General features: G+C 46.2%; 10 non-coding genes and 1 pseudogene across 10 annotated transcripts; all 11 read right to left on the reverse strand.

The window, feature by feature from the left end:
* Positions 1 to 480: 480 nt before the first annotated feature.
* On the reverse strand, positions 481 to 671 carry LOC130339766 (U2 spliceosomal RNA). Its single transcript, XR_008880058.1, has one exon. It is a non-coding gene; the product is annotated as a U2 spliceosomal RNA (small nuclear RNA).
* Positions 672 to 2735: 2064 nt separating this feature from the next.
* LOC130339768 (U2 spliceosomal RNA) lies at positions 2736 to 2926 on the reverse strand. Its single transcript, XR_008880059.1, has one exon. It is a non-coding gene; the product is annotated as a U2 spliceosomal RNA (small nuclear RNA).
* Positions 2927 to 5016: 2090 nt separating this feature from the next.
* On the reverse strand, positions 5017 to 5207 carry LOC130339769 (U2 spliceosomal RNA). The gene has a single exon (XR_008880060.1). It is a non-coding gene; the product is annotated as a U2 spliceosomal RNA (small nuclear RNA).
* A 2100-nt stretch (positions 5208 to 7307) lies between these two features.
* Positions 7308 to 7498, reverse strand: LOC130339682 (U2 spliceosomal RNA). The gene has a single exon (XR_008879991.1). It is a non-coding gene; the product is annotated as a U2 spliceosomal RNA (small nuclear RNA).
* A 2089-nt stretch (positions 7499 to 9587) lies between these two features.
* LOC130339683 (U2 spliceosomal RNA) lies at positions 9588 to 9778 on the reverse strand. Its single transcript, XR_008879992.1, has one exon. It is a non-coding gene; the product is annotated as a U2 spliceosomal RNA (small nuclear RNA).
* A 2094-nt stretch (positions 9779 to 11872) lies between these two features.
* LOC130339684 (U2 spliceosomal RNA) lies at positions 11873 to 12063 on the reverse strand. The gene has a single exon (XR_008879993.1). It is a non-coding gene; the product is annotated as a U2 spliceosomal RNA (small nuclear RNA).
* A 2089-nt stretch (positions 12064 to 14152) lies between these two features.
* Positions 14153 to 14343, reverse strand: LOC130339685 (U2 spliceosomal RNA). The gene has a single exon (XR_008879994.1). It is a non-coding gene; the product is annotated as a U2 spliceosomal RNA (small nuclear RNA).
* A 2095-nt stretch (positions 14344 to 16438) lies between these two features.
* On the reverse strand, positions 16439 to 16629 carry LOC130339686 (U2 spliceosomal RNA). The gene has a single exon (XR_008879995.1). It is a non-coding gene; the product is annotated as a U2 spliceosomal RNA (small nuclear RNA).
* Positions 16630 to 18708: 2079 nt separating this feature from the next.
* On the reverse strand, positions 18709 to 18899 carry LOC130339688 (U2 spliceosomal RNA). The gene has a single exon (XR_008879997.1). It is a non-coding gene; the product is annotated as a U2 spliceosomal RNA (small nuclear RNA).
* Positions 18900 to 20970: 2071 nt separating this feature from the next.
* On the reverse strand, positions 20971 to 21161 carry LOC130339696 (U2 spliceosomal RNA). Its single transcript, XR_008880004.1, has one exon. It is a non-coding gene; the product is annotated as a U2 spliceosomal RNA (small nuclear RNA).
* A 2084-nt stretch (positions 21162 to 23245) lies between these two features.
* Positions 23246 to 23346, reverse strand: LOC130339718 (U2 spliceosomal RNA; annotated as a pseudogene; the record flags this gene model as incomplete).

Below are 23346 nucleotides of genomic sequence, written 5' to 3' on the forward strand. Positions count from 1 at the left end.
ACCCCCCCCCCCCCCCCATGTTATGTTACATAGTTACATAGTTAGTACGGTCGAAAAAAGACATATGTCCATCAAGTTCAACCAGGGAATTAAGGGGTAGGGGTGTGGCGCGATATTGGGGAAGGGATGAGATTTTATATTTCTTCATAAGCATTAATCTTATTTTGTCAATTAGGAACATTCAGCACCCACCCGCTATCAAGGCAGCTGCCTATCATGTCATGCCCTACCTGCACAGGTGTGCTGGCTACTCAAATGATCCAATTAAGGAGGCCATTTAGTCAGCAGCAGCAGAAGTCCTGTGCCTGGACGCTCCAACAGCGGCCAGACACAAGCAGAAGCAGAAGCAGCAGAAGCAGCAGCAGCACCACCTTTTGTTTTTTGGCTGCAGCAGCAGCAAGGCCCACAGGGCTGGCTAGCTGGCTAGCCAGCAAGCAGGTAGCAATGAAAGTAGGAATCTTTCTTTTTAACCCTGTAAGGGGGTGGTGCACTGTACCCGAAGATACTGCCATATCGGGTCAATGCATAGGGCGACGGAAGCAAGCTTCGAAATCGGCCCCCGTTCTCAAAAATCCATTTAATATATGGTCCCCAGATAGGGGACGTATCAGATATTAAACTGATAAGAACAGATACTACACTTGATCTTAGCCAAAAGGCCGAGAAGCGATAACCGTGAAAGGGGCGGGCCCAACAAGGTGCCCTTCATGGGCACTATCACTGCTTGCTGTCAGGGAGGCTGCCAGACAATTTTCCATGCACACTCTGGGCTGGGGGGCAGTCAACCACCAGTACACACAGCAGAACCTAAACCCATACCATTATTGCTAAGCAGCAAGACAGGGGCCCATTGCACTCCCACGGGGCCTTTTTAAATGCAATCCATAACCCGGATTTGCCAGGAACCCTTCTTACTCCTCCTACTTGCATGTGACACTGGGCTTAGGATCTGCATAGGAAACACACACACAAGCACACACCTACCTTTGTTGCCTGCAGATGCCTCCTTGGCTGTCCCCAAACGGTATCAAACCAACACCCACGGGAAGCTGTAAGCATAGAGGACATGCCTGCACCCCATTGGACTTACCTGTGTGGGTTAAACCCGGGTTATTTGACAACCTATGGCGGTGATGGTTCTGCTCAGGCAGAGCAGTGCTGATGCTCCTCATAAAGCTGTCGCTGCTGTGAAGGTTCTAGGTGACATCACAAATCCCTATGGTTACATACACAACAAAGCTGGGTTGTTGTTGTTTACACTCTGCAAGGCCTGTGGAAGTGAGTGACATCATAGCACTGTAGTTCTGAGGGTTCTAGATGGATGCAACAATCTCCTGTTGCTTCTATGAAGGCCATAATAGACGACATCACCAAACAGCTCCATAGTCACATACACAGCAAAGGAGAGATGTTGTTTACACCTAGTGATGTCAGTGGTATTGAGTGACATCACAGCACAGTGCTAAGGCTCCTGGGCCTGGACACAGCAGCGGCTGCAATATCTCAACGGAGACTACGTTTATATATATGTGTGTGTGTGCGTGTATATATATATATATATATATATATATTTCTCCGCCGAAATCACTTTTAAACCCATTTCCACCTTTTTTTCCCTTCTCTTCCTCTTACTTTTTTTTCACGTTTTTTTACGTTTTTCTCCTTTTCGCCTCTTTTCTGGGCGTATTATTCTTCTTTTTCTTCTTTTTTTTCGTCTAATGCATACCCCATCAGTGCAGCAATGCTTATTCAATACCGCCAGCAGATGGAGACACTGGGGGATAATTTTCTAAGGATTTATACTGATTTTTCCTGTCTGAATTTGTCGCACAGAAAGTTGCAGGCCAAATATGTGTGACATTTCTGCGACTTTAGCTTCTAGAGCATTTTTACAACATTATACATAGGTGCTGAATACATAAAAAGCGACTGTTCAGCGACAGACAAGTCGCATCGGCTGAAAGTAGGCCAGAATGTCAGTCCATGTTGGAGCAGGTTTAGATACAGTCTAAAGTATAGATCTCAAAGTCTGTGCACAGAATTTAGCAAGGGCCTCGCACCTTCTGATGCATCAGGTAGGTGCACAATAGCATAGCCTAACCCTCTGTACTTTGGTCTATATTGATGCGGGACATAGACAGCCAGCTGATGACCAATCCATTAGTGCAATGGATGGCTGGAAGCATTTGTCTTTGCCTTTGCAATACCACAGAAGCAATGCATGGTCAATGTACAGCAATGACACACCTGTGTGAACAGCCAGGAGACCCCCCCCCCCCCCATGTTATGTTACATAGTTACATAGTTAGTACGGTCGAAAAAAGACATATGTCCATCAAGTTCAACCAGGGAATTAAGGGGTAGGGGTGTGGCGCGAAATTGGGGAAGGGATGAGATTTTATATTTCTTCATAAGCATTAATCTTATTTTGTCAATTAGGAACATTCAGCACCCACCCGCTATCAAGGCAGCTGCCTATCATGTCATGCCCTACCTGCACAGGTGTGCTGGCTACTCAAATGATCCAATTAAGGAGGCCATTTAGTCAGCAGCAGCAGAAGTCCTGTGCCTGGACGCTCCAACAGCGGCCAGACACAAGCAGAAGCAGAAGCAGCAGAAGCACCACCTTTTGTTTTTTGGCTGCAGCAGCAGCAAGGCCCACAGGGCTGGCTAGCTGGCTAGCCAGCAAGCAGGTAGCAATGAAAGTAGGAATCTTTCTTTTTAACCCTGTAAGGGGGTGGTGCACTGTACCCGAAGATACTGCCATATCGGGTCAATGCATAGGGCGACGGAAGCAAGCTTCGAAATCGGCCCCCGTTCTCAAAAATCCATTTAATATATGGTCCCCAGATAGGGGACGTATCAGATATTAAACTGATAAGAACAGATACTACACTTGATCTTAGCCAAAAGGCCGAGAAGCGATAACCGTGAAAGGGGCGGGCCCAACAAGGTGCCCTTCATGGGCACTATCACTGCTTGCTGTCAGGGAGGCTGCCAGACAATTTTCCATGCACACTCTGGGCTGGGGGGCAGTCAACCACCAGTACACACAGCAGAACCTAAACCCATACCATTATTGCTAAGCAGCAAGACAGGGGCCCATTGCACTCCCACGGGGCCTTTTTAAATGCAATCCATAACCCGGATTTGCCAGGAACCCTTCTTACTCCTCCTACTTGCATGTGACACTGGGCTTAGGATCTGCATAGGAAACACACACACAAGCACACACCTACCTTTGTTGCCTGCAGATGCCTCCTTGGCTGTCCCCAAACGGTATCAAACCAACACCCACGGGAAGCTGTAAGCATAGAGGACATGCCTGCACCCCATTGGACTTACCTGTGTGGGTTAAACCCGGGTTATTTGACAACCTATGGCGGTGATGGTTCTGCTCAGGCAGAGCAGTGCTGATGCTCCTCATAAAGCTGTCGCTGCTGTGAAGGTTCTAGGTGACATCACAAATCCCTATGGTTACATACACAACAAAGCTGGGTTGTTGTTGTTTACACTCTGCAAGGCCTGTGGAAGTGAGTGACATCATAGCACTGTAGTTCTGAGGGTTCTAGATGGATGCAACAATCTCCTGTTGCTTCTATGAAGGCCATAATAGACGACATCACCAAACAGCTCCATAGTCACATACACAGCAAAGGAGAGATGTTGTTTACACCTAGTGATGTCAGTGGTATTGAGTGACATCACAGCACAGTGCTAAGGCTCCTGGGCCTGGACACAGCAGCGGCTGCAAAATCTCAACGGAGAATACGTTTATATATATGTGTGTGTGTGCGCGTATATATATATATATATATATATATATATATATATATATATATATTTCTCCGCCGAAATCACTTTTAAACCCATTTCCACCTTTTTTTCCCTTCTCTTCCTCTTACTTTTTTTTCACGTTTTTTTACGTTTTTCTCCTTTTCGCCTCTTTTCTGGGCGTATTATTCTTCTTTTTCTTCTTTTTTTTCGTCTAATGCATACCCCATCAGTGCAGCAATGCTTATTCAATACCGCCAGCAGATGGAGACACTGGGGGATAATTTTCTAAGGATTTATACTGATTTTTCCTGTCTGAATTTGTCGCACAGAAAGTTGCAGGCCAAATATGTGTGACATTTCTGCGACTTTAGCTTCTAGAGCATTTTTACAACATTATACATAGGTGCTGAATACATAAAAAGCGACTGTTCAGCGACAGACAAGTCGCATCGGCTGAAAGTAGGCCAGAATGTCAGTCCATGTTGGAGCAGGTTTAGATACAGTCTAAAGTATAGATCTCAAAGTCTGTGCACAGAATTTAGCAAGGGCCTCGCACCTTCTGATGCATCAGGTAGGTGCACAATAGCATAGCCTAACCCTCTGTACTTTGGTCTATATTGATGCGGGACATAGACAGCCAGCTGATGACCAATCCATTAGTGCAATGGATGGCTGGAAGCATTTGTCTTTGCCTTTGCAATACCACAGAAGCAATGCATGGTCAATGTACAGCAATGACACACCTGTGTGAACAGCCAGGAGACCCCCCCCCCCCCATGTTATGTTACATAGTTACATAGTTAGTACGGTCGAAAAAAGACATATGTCCATCAAGTTCAACCAGGGAATTAAGGGGTAGGGGTGTGGCGCGATATTGGGGAAGGGATGAGATTTTATATTTCTTCATAAGCATTAATCTTATTTTGTCAATTAGGAACATTCAGCACCCACCCGCTATCAAGGCAGCTGCCTATCATGTCATGCCCTACCTGCACAGGTGTGCTGGCTACTCAAATGATCCAATTAAGGAGGCCATTTAGTCAGCAGCAGCAGAAGTCCTGTGCCTGGACGCTCCAACAGCGGCCAGACACAAGCAGAAGCAGAAGCAGCAGAAGCAGCAGCAGCACCACCTTTTGTTTTTTGGCTGCAGCAGCAGCAAGGCCCACAGGGCTGGCTAGCTGGCTAGCCAGCAAGCAGGTAGCAATGAAAGTAGGAATCTTTCTTTTTAACCCTGTAAGGGGGTGGTGCACTGTACCCGAAGATACTGCCATATCGGGTCAATGCATAGGGCGACGGAAGCAAGCTTCGAAATCGGCCCCCGTTCTCAAAAATCCATTTAATATATGGTCCCCAGATAGGGGACGTATCAGATATTAAACTGATAAGAACAGATACTACACTTGATCTTAGCCAAAAGGCCGAGAAGCGATAACCGTGAAAGGGGCGGGCCCAACAAGGTGCCCTTCATGGGCACTATCACTGCTTGCTGTCAGGGAGGCTGCCAGACAATTTTCCATGCACACTCTGGGCTGGGGGGCAGTCAACCACCAGTACACACAGCAGAACCTAAACCCATACCATTATTGCTAAGCAGCAAGACAGGGGCCCATTGCACTCCCACGGGGCCTTTTTAAATGCAATCCATAACCCGGATTTGCCAGGAACCCTTCTTACTCCTCCTACTTGCATGTGACACTGGGCTTAGGATCTGCATAGGAAACACACACACAAGCACACACCTACCTTTGTTGCCTGCAGATGCCTCCTTGGCTGTCCCCAAACGGTATCAAACCAACACCCACGGGAAGCTGTAAGCATAGAGGACATGCCTGCACCCCATTGGACTTACCTGTGTGGGTTAAACCCGGGTTATTTGACAACCTATGGCGGTGATGGTTCTGCTCAGGCAGAGCAGTGCTGATGCTCCTCATAAAGCTGTCGCTGCTGTGAAGGTTCTAGGTGACATCACAAATCCCTATGGTTACATACACAACAAAGCTGGGTTGTTGTTGTTTACACTCTGCAAGGCCTGTGGAAGTGAGTGACATCATAGCACTGTAGTTCTGAGGGTTCTAGATGGATGCAACAATCTCCTGTTGCTTCTATGAAGGCCATAATAGACGACATCACCAAACAGCTCCATAGTCACATACACAGCAAAGGAGAGATGTTGTTTACACCTAGTGATGTCAGTGGTATTGAGTGACATCACAGCACAGTGCTAAGGCTCCTGGGCCTGGACACAGCAGCGGCTGCAATATCTCAACGGAGAATACGTTTATATATATGTGTGTGTGTGCGCGTATATATATATATATATATATATATATATATATATATATATATATATATATTTCTCCGCCGAAATCACTTTTAAACCCATTTCCACCTTTTTTTCCCTTCTCTTCCTCTTACTTTTTTTTCACGTTTTCTTTACGTTTTTCTCCTTTTCGCCTCTTTTCTGGGCGTATTATTCTTCTTTTTCTTCTTTTTTTTCGTCTAATGCATACCCCATCAGTGCAGCAATGCTTATTCAATACTGCCAGCAGATGGAGACACTGGGGGATAATTTTCTAAGGATTTATACTGATTTTTCCTGTCTGAATTTGTCGCACAGAAAGTTGCAGGCCAAATATGTGTGACATTTCTGCGACTTTAGCTTCTAGAGCATTTTTACAACATTATACATAGGTGCTGAATACATAAAAAGCGACTGTTCAGCGACAGACAAGTCGCATCGGCTGAAAGTAGGCCAGAATGTCAGTCCATGTTGGAGCAGGTTTAGATACAGTCTAAAGTATAGATCTCAAAGTCTGTGCACAGAATTTAGCAAGGGCCTCGCACCTTCTGATGCATCAGGTAGGTGCACAATAGCATAGCCTAACCCTCTGTACTTTGGTCTATATTGATGCGGGACATAGACAGCCAGCTGATGACCAATCCATTAGTGCAATGGATGGCTGGAAGCATTTGTCTTTGCCTTTGCAATACCACAGAAGCAATGCATGGTCAATGTACAGCAATGACACACCTGTGTGAACAGCCAGGAGACCCCCCCCCCCCCCCCATGTTATGTTACATAGTTACATAGTTAGTACGGTCGAAAAAAGACATATGTCCATCAAGTTCAACCAGGGAATTAAGGGGTAGGGGTGTGGCGCGATATTGGGGAAGGGATGAGATTTTATATTTCTTCATAAGCATTAATCTTATTTTGTCAATTAGGAACATTCAGCACCCACCCGCTATCAAGGCAGCTGCCTATCATGTCATGCCCTACCTGCACAGGTGTGCTGGCTACTCAAATGATCCAATTAAGGAGGCCATTTAGTCAGCAGCAGCAGAAGTCCTGTGCCTGGACGCTCCAACAGCGGCCAGACACAAGCAGAAGCAGAAGCAGCAGAAGCAGCAGCAGCACCACCTTTTGTTTTTTGGCTGCAGCAGCAGCAAGGCCCACAGGGCTGGCTAGCTGGCTAGCCAGCAAGCAGGTAGCAATGAAAGTAGGAATCTTTCTTTTTAACCCTGTAAGGGGGTGGTGCACTGTACCCGAAGATACTGCCATATCGGGTCAATGCATAGGGCGACGGAAGCAAGCTTCGAAATCGGCCCCCGTTCTCAAAAATCCATTTAATATATGGTCCCCAGATAGGGGACGTATCAGATATTAAACTGATAAGAACAGATACTACACTTGATCTTAGCCAAAAGGCCGAGAAGCGATAACCGTGAAAGGGGCGGGCCCAACAAGGTGCCCTTCATGGGCACTATCACTGCTTGCTGTCAGGGAGGCTGCCAGACAATTTTCCATGCACACTCTGGGCTGGGGGGCAGTCAACCACCAGTACACACAGCAGAACCTAAACCCATACCATTATTGCTAAGCAGCAAGACAGGGGCCCATTGCACTCCCACGGGGCCTTTTTAAATGCAATCCATAACCCGGATTTGCCAGGAACCCTTCTTACTCCTCCTACTTGCATGTGACACTGGGCTTAGGATCTGCATAGGAAACACACACACAAGCACACACCTACCTTTGTTGCCTGCAGATGCCTCCTTGGCTGTCCCCAAACGGTATCAAACCAACACCCACGGGAAGCTGTAAGCATAGAGGACATGCCTGCACCCCATTGGACTTACCTGTGTGGGTTAAACCCGGGTTATTTGACAACCTATGGCGGTGATGGTTCTGCTCAGGCAGAGCAGTGCTGATGCTCCTCATAAAGCTGTCGCTGCTGTGAAGGTTCTAGGTGACATCACAAATCCCTATGGTTACATACACAACAAAGCTGGGTTGTTGTTGTTTACACTCTGCAAGGCCTGTGGAAGTGAGTGACATCATAGCACTGTAGTTCTGAGGGTTCTAGATGGATGCAACAATCTCCTGTTGCTTCTATGAAGGCCATAATAGACGACATCACCAAACAGCTCCATAGTCACATACACAGCAAAGGAGAGATGTTGTTTACACCTAGTGATGTCAGTGGTATTGAGTGACATCACAGCACAGTGCTAAGGCTCCTGGGCCTGGACACAGCAGCGGCTGCAATATCTCAACGGAGAATACGTTTATATATATGTGTGTGTGTGCGCGTATATATATATATATATATATATATATATATATATATATATATATTTCTCCGCCGAAATCACTTTTAAACCCATTTCCACCTTTTTTTCCCTTCTCTTCCTCTTACTTTTTTTTCACGTTTTTTTACGTTTTTCTCCTTTTCGCCTCTTTTCTGGGCGTATTATTCTTCTTTTTCTTCTTTTTTTTCGTCTAATGCATACCCCATCAGTGCAGCAATGCTTATTCAATACCGCCAGCAGATGGAGACACTGGGGGATAATTTTCTAAGGATTTATACTGATTTTTCCTGTCTGAATTTGTCGCACAGAAAGTTGCAGGCCAAATATGTGTGACATTTCTGCGACTTTAGCTTCTAGAGCATTTTTACAACATTATACATAGGTGCTGAATACATAAAAAGCGACTATTCAGCGACAGACAAGTCGCATCGGCTGAAAGTAGGCCAGAATGTCAGTCCATGTTGGAGCAGGTTTAGATACAGTCTAAAGTATAGATCTCAAAGTCTGTGCACAGAATTTAGCAAGGGCCTCGCACCTTCTGATGCATCAGGTAGGTGCACAATAGCATAGCCTAACCCTCTGTACTTTGGTCTATATTGATGCGGGACATAGACAGCCAGCTGATGACCAATCCATTAGTGCAATGGATGGCTGGAAGCATTTGTCTTTGCCTTTGCAATACCACAGAAGCAATGCATGGTCAATGTACAGCAATGACACACCTGTGTGAACAGCCAGGAGACCCCCCCCCCCCATGTTATGTTACATAGTTACATAGTTAGTACAGTCGAAAAAAGACATATGTCCATCAAGTTCAACCAGGGAATTAAGGGGTAGGGGTGTGGCGCGATATTGGGGAAGGGATGAGATTTTATATTTCTTCATAAGCATTAATCTTATTTTGTCAATTAGGAACATTCAGCACCCACCCGCTATCAAGGCAGCTGCCTATCATGTCATGCCCTACCTGCACAGGTGTGCTGGCTACTCAAATGATCCAATTAAGGAGGCCATTTAGTCAGCAGCAGCAGAAGTCCTGTGCCTGGACGCTCCAACAGCGGCCAGACACAAGCAGAAGCAGAAGCAGCAGAAGCAGCAGCAGCACCACCTTTTGTTTTTTGGCTGCAGCAGCAGCAAGGCCCACAGGGCTGGCTAGCTGGCTAGCCAGCAAGCAGGTAGCAATGAAAGTAGGAATCTTTCTTTTTAACCCTGTAAGGGGGTGGTGCACTGTACCCGAAGATACTGCCATATCGGGTCAATGCATAGGGCGACGGAAGCAAGCTTCGAAATCGGCCCCCGTTCTCAAAAATCCATTTAATATATGGTCCCCAGATAGGGGACGTATCAGATATTAAACTGATAAGAACAGATACTACACTTGATCTTAGCCAAAAGGCCGAGAAGCGATAACCGTGAAAGGGGCGGGCCCAACAAGGTGCCCTTCATGGGCACTATCACTGCTTGCTGTCAGGGAGGCTGCCAGACAATTTTCCATGCACACTCTGGGCTGGGGGGCAGTCAACCACCAGTACACACAGCAGAACCTAAACCCATACCATTATTGCTAAGCAGCAAGACAGGGGCCCATTGCACTCCCACGGGGCCTTTTTAAATGCAATCCATAACCCGGATTTGCCAGGAACCCTTCTTACTCCTCCTACTTGCATGTGACACTGGGCTTAGGATCTGCATAGGAAACACACACACAAGCACACACCTACCTTTGTTGCCTGCAGATGCCTCCTTGGCTGTCCCCAAACGGTATCAAACCAACACCCACGGGAAGCTGTAAGCATAGAGGACATGCCTGCACCCCATTGGACTTACCTGTGTGGGTTAAACCCGGGTTATTTGACAACCTATGGCGGTGATGGTTCTGCTCAGGCAGAGCAGTGCTGATGCTCCTCATAAAGCTGTCGCTGCTGTGAAGGTTCTAGGTGACATCACAAATCCCTATGGTTACATACACAACAAAGCTGGGTTGTTGTTGTTTACACTCTGCAAGGCCTGTGGAAGTGAGTGACATCATAGCACTGTAGTTCTGAGGGTTCTAGATGGATGCAACAATCTCCTGTTGCTTCTATGAAGGCCATAATAGACGACATCACCAAACAGCTCCATAGTCACATACACAGCAAAGGAGAGATGTTGTTTACACCTAGTGATGTCAGTGGTATTGAGTGACATCACAGCACAGTGCTAAGGCTCCTGGGCCTGGACACAGCAGCGGCTGCAATATCTCAACGGAGAATACGTTTATATATATGTGTGTGTGTGCGCGTATATATATATATATATATATATATATATATATATATATATATTTCTCCGCCGAAATCACTTTTAAACCCATTTCCACCTTTTTTTCCCTTCTCTTCCTCTTACTTTTTTTTCACGTTTTTTTACGTTTTTCTCCTTTTCGCCTCTTTTCTGGGCGTATTATTCTTCTTTTTCTTCTTTTTTTTCGTCTAATGCATACCCCATCAGTGCAGCAATGCTTATTCAATACCGCCAGCAGATGGAGACACTGGGGGATAATTTTCTAAGGATTTATACTGATTTTTCCTGTCTGAATTTGTCGCACAGAAAGTTGCAGGCCAAATATGTGTGACATTTCTGCGACTTTAGCTTCTAGAGCATTTTTACAACATTATACATAGGTGCTGAATACATAAAAAGCGACTATTCAGCGACAGACAAGTCGCATCGGCTGAAAGTAGGCCAGAATGTCAGTCCATGTTGGAGCAGGTTTAGATACAGTCTAAAGTATAGATCTCAAAGTCTGTGCACAGAATTTAGCAAGGGCCTCGCACCTTCTGATGCATCAGGTAGGTGCACAATAGCATAGCCTAACCCTCTGTACTTTGGTCTATATTGATGCGGGACATAGACAGCCAGCTGATGACCAATCCATTAGTGCAATGGATGGCTGGAAGCATTTGTCTTTGCCTTTGCAATACCACAGAAGCAATGCATGGTCAATGTACAGCAATGACACACCTGTGTGAACAGCCAGGAGACCCCCCCCCCCCCCCCCCCATGTTATGTTACATAGTTACATAGTTAGTACGGTCGAAAAAAGACATATGTCCATCAAGTTCAACCAGGGAATTAAGGGGTAGGGGTGTGGCGCGATATTGGGGAAGGGATGAGATTTTATATTTCTTCATAAGCATTAATCTTATTTTGTCAATTAGGAACATTCAGCACCCACCCGCTATCAAGGCAGCTGCCTATCATGTCATGCCCTACCTGCACAGGTGTGCTGGCTACTCAAATGATCCAATTAAGGAGGCCATTTAGTCAGCAGCAGCAGAAGTCCTGTGCCTGGACGCTCCAACAGCGGCCAGACACAAGCAGAAGCAGAAGCAGCAGAAGCAGCAGCAGCACCACCTTTTGTTTTTTGGCTGCAGCAGCAGCAAGGCCCACAGGGCTGGCTAGCTGGCTAGCCAGCAAGCAGGTAGCAATGAAAGTAGGAATCTTTCTTTTTAACCCTGTAAGGGGGTGGTGCACTGTACCCGAAGATACTGCCATATCGGGTCAATGCATAGGGCGACGGAAGCAAGCTTCGAAATCGGCCCCCGTTCTCAAAAATCCATTTAATATATGGTCCCCAGATAGGGGACGTATCAGATATTAAACTGATAAGAACAGATACTACACTTGATCTTAGCCAAAAGGCCGAGAAGCGATAACCGTGAAAGGGGCGGGCCCAACAAGGTGCCCTTCATGGGCACTATCACTGCTTGCTGTCAGGGAGGCTGCCAGACAATTTTCCATGCACACTCTGGGCTGGGGGGCAGTCAACCACCAGTACACACAGCAGAACCTAAACCCATACCATTATTGCTAAGCAGCAAGACAGGGGCCCATTGCACTCCCACAGGGCCTTTTTAAATGCAATCCATAACCCGGATTTGCCAGGAACCCTTCTTACTCCTCCTACTTGCATGTGACACTGGGCTTAGGATCTGCATAGGAAACACACACACAAGCACACACCTACCTTTGTTGCCTGCAGATGCCTCCTTGGCTGTCCCCAAACGGTATCAAACCAACACCCACGGGAAGCTGTAAGCATAGAGGACATGCCTGCACCCCATTGGACTTACCTGTGTGGGTTAAACCCGGGTTATTTGACAACCTATGGCGGTGATGGTTCTGCTCAGGCAGAGCAGTGCTGATGCTCCTCATAAAGCTGTCGCTGCTGTGAAGGTTCTAGGTGACATCACAAATCCCTATGGTTACATACACAACAAAGCTGGGTTGTTGTTGTTTACACTCTGCAAGGCCTGTGGAAGTGAGTGACATCATAGCACTGTAGTTCTGAGGGTTCTAGATGGATGCAACAATCTCCTGTTGCTTCTATGAAGGCCATAATAGACGACATCACCAAACAGCTCCATAGTCACATACACAGCAAAGGAGAGATGTTGTTTACACCTAGTGATGTCAGTGGTATTGAGTGACATCACAGCACAGTGCTAAGGCTCCTGGGCCTGGACACAGCAGCGGCTGCAATATCTCAACGGAGAATACGTTTATATATATGTGTGTGTGTGCGCGTATATATATATATATATATATATATATATATATATATATATATATTTCTCCGCCGAAATCACTTTTAAACCCATTTCCACCTTTTTTTCCCTTCTCTTCCTCTTACTTTTTTTTCACGTTTTTTTACGTTTTTCTCCTTTTCGCCTCTTTTCTGGGCGTATTATTCTTCTTTTTCTTCTTTTTTTTCGTCTAATGCATACCCCATCAGTGCAGCAATGCTTATTCAATACCGCCAGCAGATGGAGACACTGGGGGATAATTTTCTAAGGATTTATACTGATTTTTCCTGTCTGAATTTGTCGCACAGAAAGTTGCAGGCCAAATATGTGTGACATTTCTGCGACTTTAGCTTCTAGAGCATTTTTACAACATTATACATAGGTGCTGAATACATAAAAAGCGACTGTTCAGCGACAGACAAGTCGCATCGGCTGAAAGTAGGCCAGAATGTCAGTCCATGTTGGAGCAGGTTTAGATACAGTCTAAAGTATAGATCTCAAAGTCTGTGCACAGAATTTAGCAAGGGCCTCGCACCTTCTGATGCATCAGGTAGGTGCACAATAGCATAGCCTAACCCTCTGTACTTTGGTCTATATTGATGCGGGACATAGACAGCCAGCTGATGACCAATCCATTAGTGCAATGGATGGCTGGAAGCATTTGTCTTTGCCTTTGCAATACCACAGAAGCAATGCATGGTCAATGTACAGCAATGACACACCTGTGTGAACAGCCAGGAGACCCCCCCCCCCCATGTTATGTTACATAGTTACATAGTTAGTACGGTCGAAAAAAGACATATGTCCATCAAGTTCAACCAGGGAATTAAGGGGTAGGGGTGTGGCGCGATATTGGGGAAGGGATGAGATTTTATATTTCTTCATAAGCATTAATCTTATTTTGTCAATTAGGAACATTCAGCACCCACCCGCTATCAAGGCAGCTGCCTATCATGTCATGCCCTACCTGCACAGGTGTGCTGGCTACTCAAATGATCCAATTAAGGAGGCCATTTAGTCAGCAGCAGCAGAAGTCCTGTGCCTGGACGCTCCAACAGCGGCCAGACACAAGCAGAAGCAGAAGCAGCAGAAGCAGCAGCAGCACCACCTTTTGTTTTTTGGCTGCAGCAGCAGCAAGGCCCACAGGGCTGGCTAGCTGGCTAGCCAGCAAGCAGGTAGCAATGAAAGTAGGAATCTTTCTTTTTAACCCTGTAAGGGGGTGGTGCACTGTACCCGAAGATACTGCCATATCGGGTCAATGCATAGGGCGACGGAAGCAAGCTTCGAAATCGGCCCCCGTTCTCAAAAATCCATTTAATATATGGTCCCCAGATAGGGGACGTATCAGATATTAAACTGATAAGAACAGATACTACACTTGATCTTAGCCAAAAGGCCGAGAAGCGATAACCGTGAAAGGGGCGGGCCCAACAAGGTGCCCTTCATGGGCACTATCACTGCTTGCTGTCAGGGAGGCTGCCAGACAATTTTCCATGCACACTCTGGGCTGGGGGGCAGTCAACCACCAGTACACACAGCAGAACCTAAACCCATACCATTATTGCTAAGCAGCAAGACAGGGGCCCATTGCACTCCCACGGGGCCTTTTTAAATGCAATCCATAACCCGGATTTGCCAGGAACCCTTCTTACTCCTCCTACTTGCATGTGACACTGGGCTTAGGATCTGCATAGGAAACACACACACAAGCACACACCTACCTTTGTTGCCTGCAGATGCCTCCTTGGCTGTCCCCAAACGGTATCAAACCAACACCCACGGGAAGCTGTAAGCATAGAGGACATGCCTGCACCCCATTGGACTTACCTGTGTGGGTTAAACCCGGGTTATTTGACAACCTATGGCGGTGATGGTTCTGCTCAGGCAGAGCAGTGCTGATGCTCCTCATAAAGCTGTCGCTGCTGTGAAGGTTCTAGGTGACATCACAAATCCCTATGGTTACATACACAACAAAGCTGGGTTGTTGTTGTTTACACTCTGCAAGGCCTGTGGAAGTGAGTGACATCATAGCACTGTAGTTCTGAGGGTTCTAGATGGATGCAACAATCTCCTGTTGCTTCTATGAAGGCCATAATAGACGACATCACCAAACAGCTCCATAGTCACATACACAGCAAAGGAGAGATGTTGTTTACACCTAGTGATGTCAGTGGTATTGAGTGACATCACAGCACAGTGCTAAGGCTCCTGGGCCTGGACACAGCAGCGGCTGCAATATCTCAACGGAGAATACGTTTATATATATGTGTGTGTGTGCGCGTATATATATATATATATATATATATATATATATATATATATATATATATTTCTCCGCCGAAATCACTTTTAAACCCATTTCCACCTTTTTTTCCCTTCTCTTCCTCTTACTTTTTTTTCACGTTTTTTTACGTTTTTCTCCTTTTCGCCTCTTTTCTGGGCGTATTATTCTTCTTTTTCTTCTTTTTTTTCGTCTAATGCATACCCCATCAGTGCAGCAATGCTTATTCAATACCGCCAGCAGATGGAGACACTGGGGGATAATTTTCTAAGGATTTATACTGATTTTTCCTGTCTGAATTTGTCGCACAGAAAGTTGCAGGCCAAATATGTGTGACATTTCTGCGACTTTAGCTTCTAGAGCATTTTTACAACATTATACATAGGTGCTGAATACATAAAAAGCGACTGTTCAGCGACAGACAAGTCGCATCGGCTGAAAGTAGGCCAGAATGTCAGTCCATGTTGGAGCAGGTTTAGATACAGTCTAAAGTATAGATCTCAAAGTCTGTGCACAGAATTTAGCAAGGGCCTCGCACCTTCTGATGCATCAGGTAGGTGCACAATAGCATAGCCTAACCCTCTGTACTTTGGTCTATATTGATGCGGGACATAGACAGCCAGCTGATGACCAATCCATTAGTGCAATGGATGGCTGGAAGCATTTGTCTTTGCCTTTGCAATACCACAGAAGCAATGCATGGTCAATGTACAGCAATGACACACCTGTGTGAACAGCCAGGAGACCCCCCCCCCCCCCATGTTATGTTACATAGTTACATAGTTAGTACGGTCGAAAAAAGACATATGTCCATCAAGTTCAACCAGGGAATTAAGGGGTAGGGGTGTGGCGCGATATTGGGGAAGGGATGAGATTTTATATTTCTTCATAAGCATTAATCTTATTTTGTCAATTAGGAACATTCAGCACCCACCCGCTATCAAGGCAGCTGCCTATCATGTCATGCCCTACCTGCACAGGTGTGCTGGCTACTCAAATGATCCAATTAAGGAGGCCATTTAGTCAGCAGCAGCAGAAGTCCTGTGCCTGGACGCTCCAACAGCGGCCAGACACAAGCAGAAGCAGAAGCAGCAGAAGCAGCAGCAGCACCACCTTTTGTTTTTTGGCTGCAGCAGCAGCAAGGCCCACAGGGCTGGCTAGCTGGCTAGCCAGCAAGCAGGTAGCAATGAAAGTAGGAATCTTTCTTTTTAACCCTGTAAGGGGGTGGTGCACTGTACCCGAAGATACTGCCATATCGGGTCAATGCATAGGGCGACGGAAGCAAGCTTCGAAATCGGCCCCCGTTCTCAAAAATCCATTTAATATATGGTCCCCAGATAGGGGACGTATCAGATATTAAACTGATAAGAACAGATACTACACTTGATCTTAGCCAAAAGGCCGAGAAGCGATAACCGTGAAAGGGGCGGGCCCAACAAGGTGCCCTTCATGGGCACTATCACTGCTTGCTGTCAGGGAGGCTGCCAGACAATTTTCCATGCACACTCTGGGCTGGGGGGCAGTCAACCACCAGTACACACAGCAGAACCTAAACCCATACCATTATTGCTAAGCAGCAAGACAGGGGCCCATTGCACTCCCACGGGGCCTTTTTAAATGCAATCCATAACCCGGATTTGCCAGGAACCCTTCTTACTCCTCCTACTTGCATGTGACACTGGGCTTAGGATCTGCATAGGAAACACACACACAAGCACACACCTACCTTTGTTGCCTGCAGATGCCTCCTTGGCTGTCCCCAAACGGTATCAAACCAACACCCACGGGAAGCTGTAAGCATAGAGGACATGCCTGCACCCCATTGGACTTACCTGTGTGGGTTAAACCCGGGTTATTTGACAACCTATGGCGGTGATGGTTCTGCTCAGGCAGAGCAGTGCTGATGCTCCTCATAAAGCTGTCGCTGCTGTGAAGGTTCTAGGTGACATCACAAATCCCTATGGTTACATACACAACAAAGCTGGGTTGTTGTTGTTTACACTCTGCAAGGCCTGTGGAAGTGAGTGACATCATAGCACTGTAGTTCTGAGGGTTCTAGATGGATGCAACAATCTCCTGTTGCTTCTATGAAGGCCATAATAGACGACATCACCAAACAGCTCCATAGTCACATACACAGCAAAGGAGAGATGTTGTTTACACCTAGTGATGTCAGTGGTATTGAGTGACATCACAGCACAGTGCTAAGGCTCCTGGGCCTGGACACAGCAGCGGCTGCAATATCTCAACGGAGAATACGTTTATATATATGTGTGTGTGTGCGCGTATATATATATATATATATATATATATATATATTTCTCCGCCGAAATCACTTTTAAACCCATTTCCACCTTTTTTTCCCTTCTCTTCCTCTTACTTTTTTTTCACGTTTTTTTACGTTTTTCTCCTTTTCGCCTCTTTTCTGGGCGTATTATTCTTCTTTTTCTTCTTTTTTTTCGTCTAATGGATACCCTATCAGTGCAGCAATGCTTATTCAATACCGCCAGCAGATGGAGACACTGGGGGATAATTTTCTAAGGATTTATACTGATTTTTCCTGTCTGAATTTGTCGCACAGAAAGTTGCAGGCCAAATATGTGTGACATTTCTGCGACTTTAGCTTCTAGAGCATTTTTACAACATTATACATAGGTGCTGAATACATAAAAAGCGACTGTTCAGCGACAGACAAGTCGCATCGGCTGAAAGTAGGCCAGAATGTCAGTCCATGTTGGAGCAGGTTTAGATACAGTCTAAAGTATAGATCTCAAAGTCTGTGCACAGAATTTAGCAAGGGCCTCGCACCTTCTGATGCATCAGGTAGGTGCACAATAGCATAGCCTAACCCTCTGTACTTTGGTCTATATTGATGCGGGACATAGACAGCCAGCTGATGACCAATCCATTAGTGCAATGGATGGCTGGAAGCATTTGTCTTTGCCTTTGCAATACCACAGAAGCAATGCATGGTCAATGTACAGCAATGACACACCTGTGTGAACAGCCAGGAGACCCCCCCCCCCCCCATGTTATGTTACATAGTTACATAGTTAGTACGGTCGAAAAAAGACATATGTCCATCAAGTTCAACCAGGGAATTAAGGGGTAGGGGTGTGGCGCGATATTGGGGAAGGGATGAGATTTTATATTTCTTCATAAGCATTAATCTTATTTTGTCAATTAGGAACATTCAGCACCCACCCGCTATCAAGGCAGCTGCCTATCATGTCATGCCCTACCTGCACAGGTGTGCTGGCTACTCAAATGATCCAATTAAGGAGGCCATTTAGTCAGCAGCAGCAGAAGTCCTGTGCCTGGACGCTCCAACAGCGGCCAGACACAAGCAGAAGCAGAAGCAGCAGAAGCAGCAGCAGCACCACCTTTTGTTTTTTGGCTGCAGCAGCAGCAAGGCCCACAGGGCTGGCTAGCTGGCTAGCCAGCAAGCAGGTAGCAATGAAAGTAGGAATCTTTCTTTTTAACCCTGTAAGGGGGTGGTGCACTGTACCCGAAGATACTGCCATATCGGGTCAATGCATAGGGCGACGGAAGCAAGCTTCGAAATCGGCCCCCGTTCTCAAAAATCCATTTAATATATGGTCCCCAGATAGGGGACGTATCAGATATTAAACTGATAAGAACAGATACTACACTTGATCTTAGCCAAAAGGCCGAGAAGCGATAACCGTGAAAGGGGCGGGCCCAACAAGGTGCCCTTCATGGGCACTATCACTGCTTGCTGTCAGGGAGGCTGCCAGACAATTTTCCATGCACACTCTGGGCTGGGGGGCAGTCAACCACCAGTACACACAGCAGAACCTAAACCCATACCATTATTGCTAAGCAGCAAGACAGGGGCCCATTGCACTCCCACGGGGCCTTTTTAAATGCAATCCATAACCCGGATTTGCCAGGAACCCTTCTTACTCCTCCTACTTGCATGTGACACTGGGCTTAGGATCTGCATAGGAAACACACACACAAGCACACACCTACCTTTGTTGCCTGCAGATGCCTCCTTGGCTGTCCCCAAACGGTATCAAACCAACACCCACGGGAAGCTGTAAGCATAGAGGACATGCCTGCACCCCATTGGACTTACCTGTGTGGGTTAAACCCGGGTTATTTGACAACCTATGGCGGTGATGGTTCTGCTCAGGCAGAGCAGTGCTGATGCTCCTCATAAAGCTGTCGCTGCTGTGAAGGTTCTAGGTGACATCACAAATCCCTATGGTTACATACACAACAAAGCTGGGTTGTTGTTGTTTACACTCTGCAAGGCCTGTGGAAGTGAGTGACATCATAGCACTGTAGTTCTGAGGGTTCTAGATGGATGCAACAATCTCCTGTTGCTTCTATGAAGGCCATAATAGACGACATCACCAAACAGCTCCATAGTCACATACACAGCAAAGGAGAGATGTTGTTTACACCTAGTGATGTCAGTGGTATTGAGTGACATCACAGCACAGTGCTAAGGCTCCTGGGCCTGGACACAGCAGCGGCTGCAATATCTCAACGGAGAATACGTTTATATATATGTGTGTGTGTGCGCGTATATATATATATATATATATATATTTCTCCGCCGAAATCACTTTTAAACCCATTTCCACCTTTTTTTCCCTTCTCTTCCTCTTACTTTTTTTTCACGTTTTTTTACGTTTTTCTCCTTTTCGCCTCTTTTCTGGGCGTATTATTCTTCTTTTTCTTCTTTTTTTTCGTCTAATGCATACCCCATCAGTGCAGCAATGCTTATTCAATACCGCCAGCAGATGGAGACACTGGGGGATAATTTTCTAAGGATTTATACTGATTTTTCCTGTCTGAATTTGTCGCACAGAAAGTTGCAGGCCAAATATGTGTGACATTTCTGCGACTTTAGCTTCTAGAGCATTTTTACAACATTATACATAGGTGCTGAATACATAAAAAGCAACTGTTCAGCGACAGACAAGTTGCATCGGCTGAAAGTAGGCCAGAATGTCAGTCCATGTTGGAGCAGGTTTAGATACAGTCTAAAGTATAGATCTCAAAGTCTGTGCACAGAATTTAGCAAGGGCCTCGCACCTTCTGATGCATCAGGTAGGTGCACAATAGCATAGCCTAACCCTCTGTACTTTGGTCTATATTGATGCGGGACATAGACAGCCAGCTGATGACCAATCCATTAGTGCAATGGATGGCTGGAAGCATTTGTCTTTGCCTTTGCAATACCACAGAAGCAATGCATGGTCAATGTACAGCAATGACACACCTGTGTGAACAGCCAGGAGACCCCCCCCCCCCCCATGTTATGTTACATAGTTACATAGTTAGTACGGTCGAAAAAAGACATATGTCCATCAAGTTCAACCAGGGAATTAAGGGGTAGGGGTGTGGCGCGATATTGGGGAAGGGATGAGATTTTATATTTCTTCATAAGCATTAATCTTATTTTGTCAATTAGGAACATTCAGCACCCACCCGCTATCAAGGCAGCTGCCTATCATGTCATGCCCTACCTGCACAGGTGTGCTGGCTACTCAAATGATCCAATTAAGGAGGCCATTTAGTCAGCAGCAGCAGAAGTCCTGTGCCTGGACGCTCCAACAGCGGCCAGACACAAGCAGAAGCAGAAGCAGCAGAAGCAGCAGCAGCACCACCTTTTGTTTTTTGGCTGCAGCAGCAGCAAGGCCCACAGGGCTGGCTAGCTGGCTAGCCAGCAAGCAGGTAGCAATGAAAGTAGGAATCTTTCTTTTTAACCCTGTAAGGGGGTGGTGCACTGTACCCGAAGATACTGCCATATCGGGTCAATGCATAGGGCAACGGAAGCAAGCTTCGAAATCGGCCCCCGTTCTCAAAAATCCATTTAATATATGGTCCCCAGATAGGGGACGTATCAGATATTAAACTGATAAGAACAGATACCACACTTGATCTTAGCCAAAAGGCCGAGAAGCGATAACCGTGAAAGGGGCGGGCCCAACAAGGTGCCCTTCATGGGCACTATCACTGCTTGCTGTCAGGGAGGCTGCCAGACAATTTTCCATGCACACTCTGGGCTGGGGGGCAGTCAACCACCAGTACACACAGCAGAACCTAAACCCATACCATTATTGCTAAGCAGCAAGACAGGGGCCCATTGCACTCCCACGGGGCCTTTTTAAATGCAATCCATAACCCGGATTTGCCAGGAACCCTTCTTACTCCTCCTACTTGCATGTGACACTGGGCTTAGGATCTGCATAGGAAACACACACACAAGCACACACCTACCTTTGTTGCCTGCAGATGCCTCCTTGGCTGTCCCCAAACGGTATCAAACCAACACCCACGGGAAGCTGTAAGCATAGAGGACATGCCTGCACCCCATTGGACTTACCTGTGTGGGTTAAACCCGGGTTATTTGACAACCTATGGCGGTGATGGTTCTGCTCAGACAGAGCAGTGCTGATGCTCCTCATAAAGCTGTCGCTGCTGTGAAGGTTCTAGGTGACATCACAAATCGCTATGGTTACATACACAACAAAGCTGGGTTGTTGTTGTTTACACTCTGCAAGGCCTGTGGAAGTGAGTGACATCATAGCACTGTAGTTCTGAGGGTTCTAGATGGATGCAACAATCTCCTGTTGCTTCTATGAAGGCCATAATAGACGACATCACCAAACAGCTCCATAGTCACATACACAGCAAAGGAGAGATGTTGTTTACACCTAGTGATGTCAGTGGTATTGAGTGACATCACAGCACAGTGCTAAGGCTCCTGGGCCTGGACACAGCAGCGGCTGCAATATCTCAACGGAGAATATGTTTATATATATGTGTGTGTGTGCGCGTATATATATATATATATATATATATATATATATATATATTTCTCCGCCGAAATCACTTTTAAACCCATTTCCACCTTTTTTTCCCTTCTCTTCCTCTTACTTTTTTTTCACGTTTTTTTACGTTTTTCTCCTTTTCGCCTCTTTTCTGGGCGTATTATTCTTCTTTTTCTTCTTTTTTTTCGTCTAATGCATACCCCATCAGTGCAGCAATGCTTATTCAATACCGCCAGCAGATGGAGACACTGGGGGATAATTTTCTAAGGATTTATACTGATTTTTCCTGTCTGAATTTGTCGCACAGAAAGTTGCAGGCCAAATATGTGTGACATTTCTGCGACTTTAGCTTCTAGAGCATTTTTACAACATTATACATAGGTGCTGAATACATAAAAAGCGACTGTTCAGCGACAGACAAGTCGCATCGGCTGAAAGTAGGCCAGAATGTCAGTCCATGTTGGAGCAGGTTTAGATACAGTCTAAAGTATAGATCTCAAAGTCTGTGCACAGAATTTAGCAAGGGCCTCGCACCTTCTGATGCATCAGGTAGGTGCACAATAGCATAGCCTAACCCTCTGTACTTTGGTCTATATTGATGCGGGACATAGACAGCCAGCTGATGACCAATCCATTAGTGCAATGGATGGCTGGAAGCATTTGTCTTTGCCTTTGCAATACCACAGAAGCAATGCATGGTCAATGTACAGCAATGACACACCTGTGTGAACAGCCAGGAGACCCCCCCCCCCCCATGTTATGTTACATAGTTACATAGTTAGTACGGTCGAAAAAAGACATATGTCCATCAAGTTCAACCAGGGAATTAAGGGGTAGGGGTGTGGCGCGATATTGGGGAAGGGATGAGATTTTATATTTCTTCATAAGCATTAATCTTATTTTGTCAATTAGGAACATTCAGCACCCACCCGCTATCAAGGCAGCTGCCTATCATGTCATGCCCTACCTGCACAGGTGTGCTGGCTACTCAAATGATCCAATTAAGGAGGCCATTTAGTCAGCAGCAGCAGAAGTCCTGTGCCTGGACGCTCCAACAGCGGCCAGACACAAGCAGAAGCAGAAGCAGCAGAAGCAGCAGCAGCACCACCTTTTGTTTTTTGGCTGCAGCAGCAGCAAGGCCCACAGGGCTGGCTAGCTGGCTAGCCAGCAAGCAGGTAGCAATGAAAGTAGGAATCTTTCTTTTTAACCCTGTAAGGGGGTGGTGCACTGTACCCGAAGATACTGCCATATCGGGTCAATGCATAGGGCGACGGAAGCAAGCTTCGAAATCGGCCCCCGTTCTCAAAAATCCATTTAA

Source organism: Hyla sarda, unplaced genomic scaffold (genome assembly GCF_029499605.1).
Source record: "Hyla sarda isolate aHylSar1 unplaced genomic scaffold, aHylSar1.hap1 scaffold_551, whole genome shotgun sequence".
Lineage (NCBI taxonomy): Eukaryota > Metazoa > Chordata > Amphibia > Anura > Hylidae > Hyla > Hyla sarda.